Source organism: Oncorhynchus kisutch, linkage group LG25 (genome assembly GCF_002021735.2).
Source record: "Oncorhynchus kisutch isolate 150728-3 linkage group LG25, Okis_V2, whole genome shotgun sequence".
NCBI classification, from domain to species: Eukaryota; Metazoa; Chordata; class Actinopteri; order Salmoniformes; family Salmonidae; genus Oncorhynchus; species Oncorhynchus kisutch.
In genome coordinates, this window is record NC_034198.2 from 14,801,931 (window position 1) to 14,813,566 (window position 11,636).

An 11,636-nucleotide genomic window follows, 5' to 3' on the forward strand; every position below is an offset into this window, starting at 1 on the left:
TGTCTTCTGAATCCTCCCCCACCTAAGCCCCTACACCTGCCCACCTCGACTGGCTCAGTGTGGGTGCTCGTCTCCCTCCATTTCACTTTCTATTTAACTGCTTCTGGAGCATGTCCTGCTCACGTGACACGCCCTGTATCCCATCATGGCAAATCCAATACTGTCTGGTTCCTTCCCTGGTTTGACATTGGAATCACCGTAATAGGATTTTGAGTATACTGAATAAAATATTCAATGTCAATGTAATTGTATTTCGGTTACATGGGGAGGATATGAGGTATTTATTATGGAATAGAATACACACTTTGAAATATTTTGTAATTGTAATATGTAAATGATAAATGTGTTTGCCAGTTACAATGTAATTAATGTGCCTTTTTTGTGAATTATTGAAATTAATAAATCAATATTTGAATTGAGAACATTGTCTGGGCAGATTTATGTATATTGTAAAGGGAAAGATTTGAAATGTGTTGACTCTGTTCTAGCTTACATGGTACAGTAGCAATGTCCACCTCACAATATCTTAAGTATCAGAACTGTACTGTGTTGAAGTAGAAAAATACCAACATGGCAAAACCCACTGTCTTTGCAGATGTAGGATCTTCATTTGATCACCCTGTCTCAGGAGAATTTCCCAGCAATGCGAAGTGTATTTGAGGTTTAAAAAGGCTTGTGGAGTTTCTAATTTCCACTTAGAAATTTCAGATCAGATTTTCCCAGATGAAAAATGCATCTACCCCTACAAGAATGTCCATTCATTATAATCCACATAATAATTCACATTTCCTGTTATTTTCCCACTGTAGCAAACTGGTTCAAATGAATATCCTACACCTGTATCTGAGCCCATGGGCCATTTTAATTAGCTCAACAATGATTTTACAGATGTACCTGTAATACCAAAACAATCTGCATGGAATCGCTATACAATTATAAAAGTCTTAATTGGAATGCATTTAAATTACTCTTTTGAATCTGAATCAGTATGCTTTTAACCCCACACTGAACCCTGAATCGTAACTAAGAATGTGATTAATGTGACTGATTACTGGTTTATGTGCATCCCCATATGTCAGCCCTTGCCTTCGGAAATGTACTGTAAGTGTGATGAGCGGTGTAGTGAAAGATGGAGAATCCATCAAATAGAGCCTGCTGTCGAGATAACCAGCACTGTACAGTGCATTCAGAAATGTACAGTGTATTCAGACCCCTTGACTTTTTACACATTTGGTTAGGTTACAGCCTTATTCTAAAATGGATTTAAAAAATCATCATCAATCTACACACAACACCCCACAATGACGAAGCATTGTAAAAAAAATGAAAAAATGAAATACCACATTTACATAAGAATTCAGACCCTTTACTCAGTACTTTGTTTAAGCACATTTGGCAGTGATTACAGCCTTGAGTCTTCTTGGGTATGACGCTACAAGCTTGGCACACCTGTATTTGGGGAGTTTCTCCCATTCTTCTCTCTGTCGGGTTGGATGGGGAGCGTTGCTGTACAGCTATTGTCAGGTCTCCAGAGATGTTCGAATGGGTTCAAGTCCGGGCTCTGGTTGGACCACTCAAGGACATTCAGAGACTTGTCCCAAAGCCACTCTTGTGTTGTGTTGGCTGTGTGCATAGGGTCATTGTCCTGTTGGAAGATAAACCTACGCCCCAGTCTGAGGTCCTGAGCAGCAGGTTTTCATCAAGGATCTCTCTATACTTTGTTCCTTCGATCCTGACTAGTCTCCCAGTCCCTGCCACTGAAAAACATCCCCACAGCATGATGCTGCCACCACCATCCTTCACTGTAGGGATGGGACCAGGTTTCCTCCAGACGTGACACTTGGGATCAAGGCCAAAGAGTTCAATCTTGGTTTCATCAGACCAGAGAATCTTGTTTCCCATGGTCTGAGAGTCCTTTAGGTGCCTTTTGGCAAACTCCAATCAGACTGTCATGTGCCTTTTACTGAGGAGTGGCTTCCGTCTGAACACTCTACCATAAAGGCCTGATTGGTGGAATTCTGCAGAGATTCCTATCCTTCTGATCTCCACAGAGGAACTCTGGAGCTTTGTCAGAGTTACCATCGGGTTCTTGGCCACCTCCCTGACAAAGGCCCTTCTCCCCCAATTGCTCAGTTTGGCCAATCAATTTAATTTACCGCAGGTGGACTCCAATCAAGTTGTACAAACATTCTCAAGGATGATCAATGGAAACAGGATGCACCTGAGCTCAATTTCGAGTCTCATAGCAAAAGGTCTGAGTACTTAAGGGAGGTTTTTTAATTCATTTGAAAACATTTCTAATAACCTGTTTTTGCTTTGACATTATGGGGTATTGTGTGAAGATTTATGAGGGAAAAAAGACTTGAATCTATTTTAGAATAAGGCTGTAACGTAACTAAATTTGGAAAAAGTCAAGGGGTCTGAATAATTTCCGAATTCTCCATTGTGAGTGAGTAGTTGAGATAGATCTGAGGGCTTACAGGCTGGGAGGAGATACAGAGATTAGCAGAGCATCAGGACAGTATAATGGTAGATAAGGCCTCAGTATGGTGGAGAGGAGAGGGCATTGTTGCTGGTCCTGGATAAAACTGATGGAACTACATAGAGGAAGGAGTCTGACGGGGCAGAACTGAGAGAGTGGCACAGCAAGACCTGCATGACAAAGCAGTTGATCCCTTTTACAGTTTACAATGCTGTTTGAGGGAAAGTTGAAACTATAAACTAAAAAATAAACGGGCTAGATTCATGATCAAGTAGTCAAACACGAGCAAACTTCTCATAAATCAAACTATTCAATATGTATCAAAAATAATTCTCTATCATTTAGCCATAATAAAGATGGGGCTTCTTTATAGCAACTGACATACATTTCACATGACAGACGGTCTTCTTTTCTACTTACTCTTAGTTAAAAGCCTTAACACTTTACATTTTCTGTCTTAATAATACCCCAGCTTGATTTGGCGTTTATTGCCAGTAATAGCTGGGTTGTATTATTGCCAGTACTCACAGCAAATGTGGAAATCCCCACTGGAGTCTCAAATGCTTCCTTCCACATACTTCACCGGGTTCTGTAAAGAACAAAAAGCACATTGGGTGTTACTAAATGAATCAATAAATCATCCTATTTTATGGCACTGTTAGCATACTACCTCCATATGGCATCATCAATATTGTACACAGTGTTTGGATGTGTAAAGCAGGGAGAGTGCACAGAGAAAAAACGTTTGGGGCTGACTAGGGGGATCGCCAGGGATGGTGTGGATTTGACTCTACACTGGCCAAGGTACACGGGTAAGAACTCCCAAATGTTTTGCTTTGTGCACAGAAGGTAACCAACGGGAACACATGCCACTGGGCACCGACGTCAGTTCAGCATCTATTCCACTTTGGTTCAATGTAATTTCATCGGAATGACACAAAAAGAACGTTGATTCAACCAGTGTGTGCCCAGTGGGATGCCTGTGTCACAATCCATTTGATTCTCTTGCAAGGATACGTAACAATCTGTTGTTTTAATTCTTCCTACGTCGAGACCGAAGAATGACCTGCTCCTTGGCATGCCGGATTTCATCTTAATTGTTCAGTCAAGGGAAATTTAAAAAAAATTGCCTATGGTATTTTTCATGAGATATTCCTCCAGGACAGAATCCACCCAGACAAGTGCCTTCTTTGATCAAGCCTGAAACCACCAGCCTCCCCTGAATAGACAGCCAGGGATGGTTTACTGAATCTGGCCTTGGATATCTTGAATGGGAGCAACAGGTCTCGTAGCCCAGAGTGCAGCAGACGAGTGCTTGTTAGCATATGGTGGCCTGGATGGTCCAACAGTTTGAGTCGGCTCCAGCTAGTCGGTGCAGCTAAACTCAAGGCCATCTGACACAGTGGCCTCAGTGCAACAGATCTCTGCCTGCTAGACGTGATGCTGTCTGACAGCTGAGTCAGGGAGCAGAACTGGAACACATGGGAACCACAGCTGAGATGACGATTGGACTATTTGTCACAAGAATACACACAGTACTTACTGGTTATAGATTGCATTTATACAGAGATCAGTATATATTTCCCATCTTAAGTCCTATAATGTACCTGTACTGTATGAGTAGCATAGTATATTCCTTGAACAGGATGAAACGTAGCTTAATAATAAGATAACACAAAACATCTGAGGTGTCATACATGACCAGCCTGATAATCCTCATTTCCTGATACAGTACACTCACCAGACCAATCATTCAGTACTATTCCTGGTTGTGTCTCCTCTCTCATGGCAGCTGGTTTTCCAAAAGCCAGCATATTCGCGGACGAGGAAAGGGAAATGGCATCCTTACTTAAATACATCTGCTATGGCATATATGCAGGCTATTTCAAAAGGTGGATACATAATTGGGAGCACTGGAATTCAAACACATTAGTCACCCCCAGTACCATTCACCCGTCTCCCTCTTGGCTCGGAGTGAGACGCCAGCTCTAATTCAGGGTTGGGGCTGTAATCAGAATCAAACATATTGTTTCCAAACACTATTTTCCAGCATTAGATGCATAACACATCATTTAAAAAAAATCGACGTAATTGAATCCGTTGTTTGTTATTGTTGCCGTTGCTGCTTTGATTCCTTTTTTTAATCCAAAACATGAATGAGAATCAATCAAAACATTCAACATTTGCGCTGCCGGGGATGGTTTAAATTTACACCAAAGGGTGGATGAGGACAAATTAGGAAATTGCAAGACATCTTCGGCATATGATACTTCTCCCTTCTTTTTAAGTCTAACAAAATGATGATGCATGTGCTGACTGTTAGCCTTCTGACATGGCTCAATTCAATTCATTAGCATTTAACATTTCCAATACTAACCATATTACATTATACCTTCATTCAAACTAGGGGATTGATGCTAAATCAAATAATAGATAAGGTTCAGTCCAGGCAGGGGAGTTGTGCACACCCAAAATATGAGGGGGCACAAAGTTTGTGAGGATTGTTGGGGGGTGGTCAGGAGGGGGGCTATGCCCCCCGAGAATACATTTAAAAAAGCCATAATCATTATGCTTAATTCTATGTATAAAAACAAGAAGTCTATTTTCAAGCTGTGTCCACCTGATAAGTAGTTATAGAAACTAAATTTGCTCCAGGCATCTCTACTAAAATCTGGGTGAAGTATTGAAAGGAATCGTATGACATTTTATTGGTCACATACACATATAGCAGATGTTATTGCGAGTGTAGCGACATGCTTGTGTTCCTCGCTCCAACAGTGCAGTAGTATCTAACAATTCACAACAATACACACAAATCAAAAAGTGCTCCATTATTAAAGTGGCCTATGTTTATATTCACATGTATATGTGTATATGTTTATAGGGCAGCAGACTCTAAGTTGCAGGGTTGCGTAACCGGGTAGAAAACAGCTAGTGATGGCTATTTAACAGTCTGATGGCCTTGAGATAAAAGCTGTTTTTCAGTCTCTCGGTCCCAGCTTTTGGTCCCAGCTGACCTCGCCTTCTGGATAATAGTGGGGTGAACAGGCTGTGGCTCGTGTGGTTGAAGAGGCGCTCTAGCACCTTATTCACCACATTGTCTGTGTGGGTGGACCATTTCAGATCATTAGTGATGTGTATGCCGAAGAACTTGAAGCTTTCCACCTTGTCCACTCCAGTCCCGTCGATGTGGATAGGGGCATGTTCCTTCTGCTGTTTCCTGAAGTCCATGATCAGCTTCTTTGTTTTGTTGACGTTGAATGAGAGGTTATTTTCCTGGCCCTCACCTCCTCACTGTAGGCTGTCTCATCATTGTTGGTAATCTGCAAACTTGATGATTGAGTTGGAGGCGTGCGAGGACACGCAGTCATGGGTGAACAGGGAATACAGGAGAGGGCTGAGTACGCACCCTTGTGGGGCCACTGTGTTGAGGATCAGCGAAGTGGAGGTGTTGTTTCCTACCTTCACCACTTGAGGGCAGCCTGTCAGGAAGTCCAGCACCCAGTTGCAGAGGGCGCGGTTCAGACCCAGGGCCCCGAGCTTAATGATGAGCTTGGAGGGTACTATGGTGTTGAATGCTGAGCTATAGTTAATGAACATCGTTCTTACATAGGTATTCCTCTTGTCCAGAAGGGTTAGGGCAGTGTGCAGTGGGATGGCGATTGCATTGTCTGTGGATCTATTGGAGCGGTAAGCAAATTGAAGTGGGTCTAGGGTGTCAGGTAAGGTAGAGGTGATATAATCCTTAACCAGCCTCTCAAAGCATTTCATGATGACAGAAGTGAGAGCTACGGGGCGATAGTTATTTAGTTCAGCTACCTTTGCTTTCTTGGATACAGGAACAATAGTGGACATCTTGAAGCAAGTGGGGACAGCAGACTGGAATAGGGAGAGATTGAATATGTCCGTAAACACTCCAGCCATCTGGTCTGCACATGTTCTGAGGACAAGTCTAGGGATGCCATCTGGGCCGGCAGCTTTGCAAGGGTTGATACGCTTAAATGTCTTGCCCACGTCGGGGGAGATGAACGAGGGGAGGCTGTGGCACCTGATATCAGTGAAGCAGAAATGGACTGGCAAAGGAGGTCGCAGAGTTCATAGATCCGTTACTCCTGTTGGGTCAGACGTAGCTGCAGCTCCGCTGAATCGGTCTGTCATTTTGGGTGAGGTATTCTGTAATGATCACGAGGGGAGACAGAGAGCTGGATTCAAGTGCAGGGCACAGCAGATGTTTATTGCTAAGGACCACAGAAGGAGGCAGGTAGCTGGGTTCAGGGGCAGGCAGAAGGTCGTACACAGGGGGAGTAAATCACGGGAAAAACAGCGATCAGCAAGACAGGTGTCACAAAACAAACAATACCTCACAGTGATGGGGTGCAAAGAACTGAACTAAATAGTGTGGGATAATGACACACAAGTGTGTGAACAAGTAATTAGAATTCAGGTGATTGTGATCTGGAGAGTGAGCTGCGTTCAGGGGATCTAGGTGTTTGAGAGTGTGAGCTGGAAAGTGGGCTGGAAAGTGAGCTGCGTTCAGGGTATCTCCGTGTTTAAGGGTGTGAGTTGGAAGCAGACATTACACCAACATCTAGTGGAATGCCTTGCAAGAGGAGTGGAGGCTGTTATAGCAGCACAGGGGGGGGATCAAATCCATATCAATGCACATGATTTGGGAATGAGATATTCGACGAGCACTAGTCCACATACTTTTGTGTAGCCATTAGTGTAGTTCTCACTCATGTTCTAGGGATTCAGTGTTGCTAGTCTGGTTGTTAGCTAGACATTTACAATTTTATAGGTAAAATGTTATATCATATTGTATCATTGCTAACATGTGCATAATGACATTCAATTAAATCTAGCATAGGGTCCCCAGACACCGTTTTAGGATTTGTGTTCCATCTCTTCTAAATTAAAACAATGCTAACCACTTCGATTTTTTTACTGCCTTTAAATTAGTCAGTTGAGACAGTGTTTCAATGTCCTGAAGTATGGCTATAAATTAGAATGTGTGTCCAATAAATAGTCATATATAAAATTGCTCCATACTTTGTGATAATGCTGTCACATGTCTGAGTCCATTGATTATGCTAGATTCCTTGTGGAGTCTACAGGTTAATTGTGTGTTCCAATTCTCCTAAACTGGTTGGCAGGTGAAGAGGTGTCATAGTGGTAGTGCAACAAGATGAGACAGTCTTTATTGATAACTTTAAGTTTGTAATACACAATTAATATGTACATTTCATTGACTCGACACACAACATGCACGTATCAAGACAAGAAAGACAACTCATTATATTGATTCATCTACTGGATTAAATTACATGGTCACTAATCACCAGAATAAAGATGATTATTTAAAAACATGGAGTCCGGTCAAACGATTTAGAAGGGAATCTTGTTATTCTATCAAACAGGATTATAATGAACTGATTAAAGGACTTAAAGGAGAATTTTCCTATTTCTGAAGAAATGTTTTGATGTAAATGGCATGTTACAGAAGGGTCCAGACATGTTTTGGGGGATTTGGCTTGTTCAAGAAACTTAGTCCAGCCGCGTGACACTTCCTCATTGTGAAGTGTCAGGGAAAGCATTTTCCGTGTTTAGTTTTAGCTTTTGTTCATGTTTTTTGCTTGCTCTGATACTGTACAACGGGCAATGAGGAAGTGTATCAAAAACAAACTAAATCACAAATAAAGTCTGTGGACCCTTCTATAACATACCATTTACATTTAAAAAAAATAGAGCTTTATATCAGAAATAGGATAATTCTCCTTCAAAAACGTCTTAAGCCTAGGCATCCCGCTAGCGGGACAACTTCCAGTGAAACTGGAGGGCGCGCAATTCAAATAAATAATCATAAAAATGTAGGTACATACAAGTGTCTTATATCGGTTGAAAGCTGAAATTCGTGTTAATCTAACTGCACTGTCTGATTTACAGTAGCTATTACAGCGAAAACATGCCATGCGTTTGTTTGAGGACGGCGCCCCACATCAAAATATTTTTCCACCGGCACAGGTTTAATAAATTCATAAATAGCGATTAAATATTCACTTACCTTTTGAGAATCTTCCTGATTTGTCATCCAAAGGGTCCCAGCTATAACATGTAGTGTTGTTTTGTTAGATAAAATCCTTCTTTATATCCCAAAATGTCAGTTTAGTTGGCGCCATCGATTTGAGTATATACACTCGTTCAACGTGCAGAGAACGGAATCCAAAAATCTACCCCTAAACTTTGTTTCAACAAGTCAAAATACGTTTCTATTAACCCATCAGATACCCTAAAATGTAATCAAACTATAATATTTCTTACGGAAAGAAGTATGTTCAATAGGAAACTGGTGTGTCCTTTCTCCATGGCGCACGCAAACACGAATTTCCAAGACTGTGTCCCTGTACTAAAACTGATATTTCTTATTCCTTTTGGAAGTTACAAGCCTGAAACCTTGAACATAGACTGCTGACTCCCTGTGGAAGCCATAGGAATTGCATCCTGGGAGCTAGAATTGAGAATGCCCTTATACTTGCCATTGTAAGAGCATGGTCTCTCCAAAAATAAATTCTGGTTGGTTTTTCTTTGGATTTTCTCCTACATTATTTTAACATTTCTACAAACTTCAAAGTGTTTTCTTTCCAATGGTACCAATTATATGCATATCCTGGCTTCAAGGCCTGAGCAACATGCAGTTTACTTTGGGCATGTCATTCAGGTGGAAATTGAGAAAAAAGGGGCTTAGCTCTAAGTTAAAAGTGAATCATGTAGGCTAATCTATAAAAGGAAGGAACTGATTCCAACATCAAAATCAAAGGCACCTAGGACATTGGAGTTCATCAAGATGCCCTGAGTGACAGTTAAGGGTGCTCAGGCTGGCTATGGGTATTGGGTGGCTGCCTAGGGGGTTGTGGGCTCACTTCTCCTTTGCCCAGGCTTTGACCAGAGGTCCATTCTGGTAGTCAACCAGTAAACATGCAACCGAGTACATCTGTTTGATTCTAGCTATGATTGAGAGCAGGATGACGGTGTCGAACAGTTCTTCTCCTTCACCCTCCTGATACATCTCTCCATATGAACTCTCAATCGAGCGATTGACTGGGTCTGACGCACATCTAAGGCTGGCATCTGGGTCCTCCTTGAGAGGAAAGCTGGTCATGTACTTTACACTGCCTCCATTTCTTTCTCTGACATCCAGAGACACTTGACACCAAGCAAAGCGTAGAGGAAGTTGGCCCATGTGAGGATGATCCGACTCACAGTCGGACTGGTTGATGTTAAATCTGTGATCCAAATCCCTCAAAGAGAGGTGTGTCATGAAGAAGAATGATTCATCTATGGGCTGCAGGACTGTCTGTTGAAGAAAGTAAAATAAAAAATAAAAATGTAAGCATAATGTACATGAACATCCAATATAATGACAAAAAAAGTTTAGCCCTTAGAGAAGTGGCATTCAAAGTCTGGGTCAGAACAAAAAATTAAGATTACAGATTATTGTATGTGACAGAATACAATCGTTTTGGTGAAAGATAAATTGATAAGACAGATGAAAATGTAACGAATTGAAGGTTATTTGCTGATGTAAAAATGGAAAAGTACCGATTTTAAGATTTGGAGAGGGGCGGGGTCACCAGAAATTCTGGCCAACAAAATGGGTTCCCCAGAAATTCTGGCAAAGGAAATGGCGTCCCCGCTGTAAAGGTTTGAATACCACTGCCTCAGAGGGAAGAGAAATCATGCCTCAATAACAATTCCAGGAACCATTCACAGTATTATCTCTCCTTAACCCAGGAATTAATATCATTAGTCCAGTTGGCTTTGAATGAAAGATGGAACCGGGCTACTGATAGTGATATTGCTCAGTAGGGAACTGTAACATTTGCAATGTATAGACTGATGCTGCGGTGTTTCTTTTAAAAAGACAGACACTTTGACAAAAACAGTTTTAAAAAAAGATTGTATTTACCTTTTGCATTGCTTGTGAATGTGACCTTTGCCGCTGCTCTTGCTCTCGTTACACTAATCATCTTGTGTGTGTCAGGTTCGATGAGCATTCAGAAGGCCATTAGGTGGGCATGAGTTGCAAACCTATGTGAAAGTTGCAACATAATATGTTTAGAAATGAATTAGAAATAACATAATATTACATAATATAACCCTTATTGTGGCATAACATACAGAGTCAAGGATGGAGAATGCGAGACAGAGATTCTGTTTATTTATTTTCCCTTTTGTGCTTAAAAGCTATTTGCAGATTGTTACAACACAGTACATATCCATAGTATAATGTGAAAGGTCTCTATTCTTTTGAAACTTGTGTTACTTTCTACTTTTGTTTATGATCTATTTCACTTGCTTTGGCAATGTAAACACGCTTCCCATGCCAATTAAGCCCTTGAAATGCTATTTTAAAGAAAGAAAGAAAGAAAAAAAGAAAAAAAGAAAGAGAGAGAAAGAGAAAGAGAAAGAAAGAGAAAGAGAAAGAAAAAAAGAAAGAAAGAAAGAAAGAAAGAAAGAGAGAGAGAGAGACCAGTGATGGAAAAAGTACAGATTTGTCAAAGTAAAGACACATTTACAAGTAAAAGTCACCCAGAAAAATACTACTTCAGTAAAATGATTTGGTTTTTACATATACTTAAGTATCATAAGTAAATGCAATTGCTGAAATATACTTACTTATCAAAATTTAAGGTATAAATCATTTCAAATTCCTTTATATTAAGCAAATCAGACAGCACCATTTTATCGTTTTTTTAATTTGCGGCTATCCAAGGGCACACTCCAACACTTGGACATCATTTACAAGCGAAGCATTTGTGTTCAGTGAGTCCGCCAGATCAGAGGCATTGGGGATGATGAGAGATGTTCTCTTGTGCAGAGAGTAAAAATAACATTATTTTCTTTAGGAATATGGTGTCGTAAAAGTTGTCAAAAACATAATTATTAAAGTAAAGTACAGATACCTCAAAAAAACTCCTTAGGTATTCCTTAAAGTATGTTTACTTAAGTACTTTACATCATTGAGATAAACAAGCCTACAGCAGGGCCTGAGTGTGTTCCCTTCTGGGCTTTTCCCCAGAGTAGCCCACAGAGACAACAGTTGTAATATTAGTGTAATATGAGGAGCATGCATCAGGTCGCTAACGAAACTACAGCT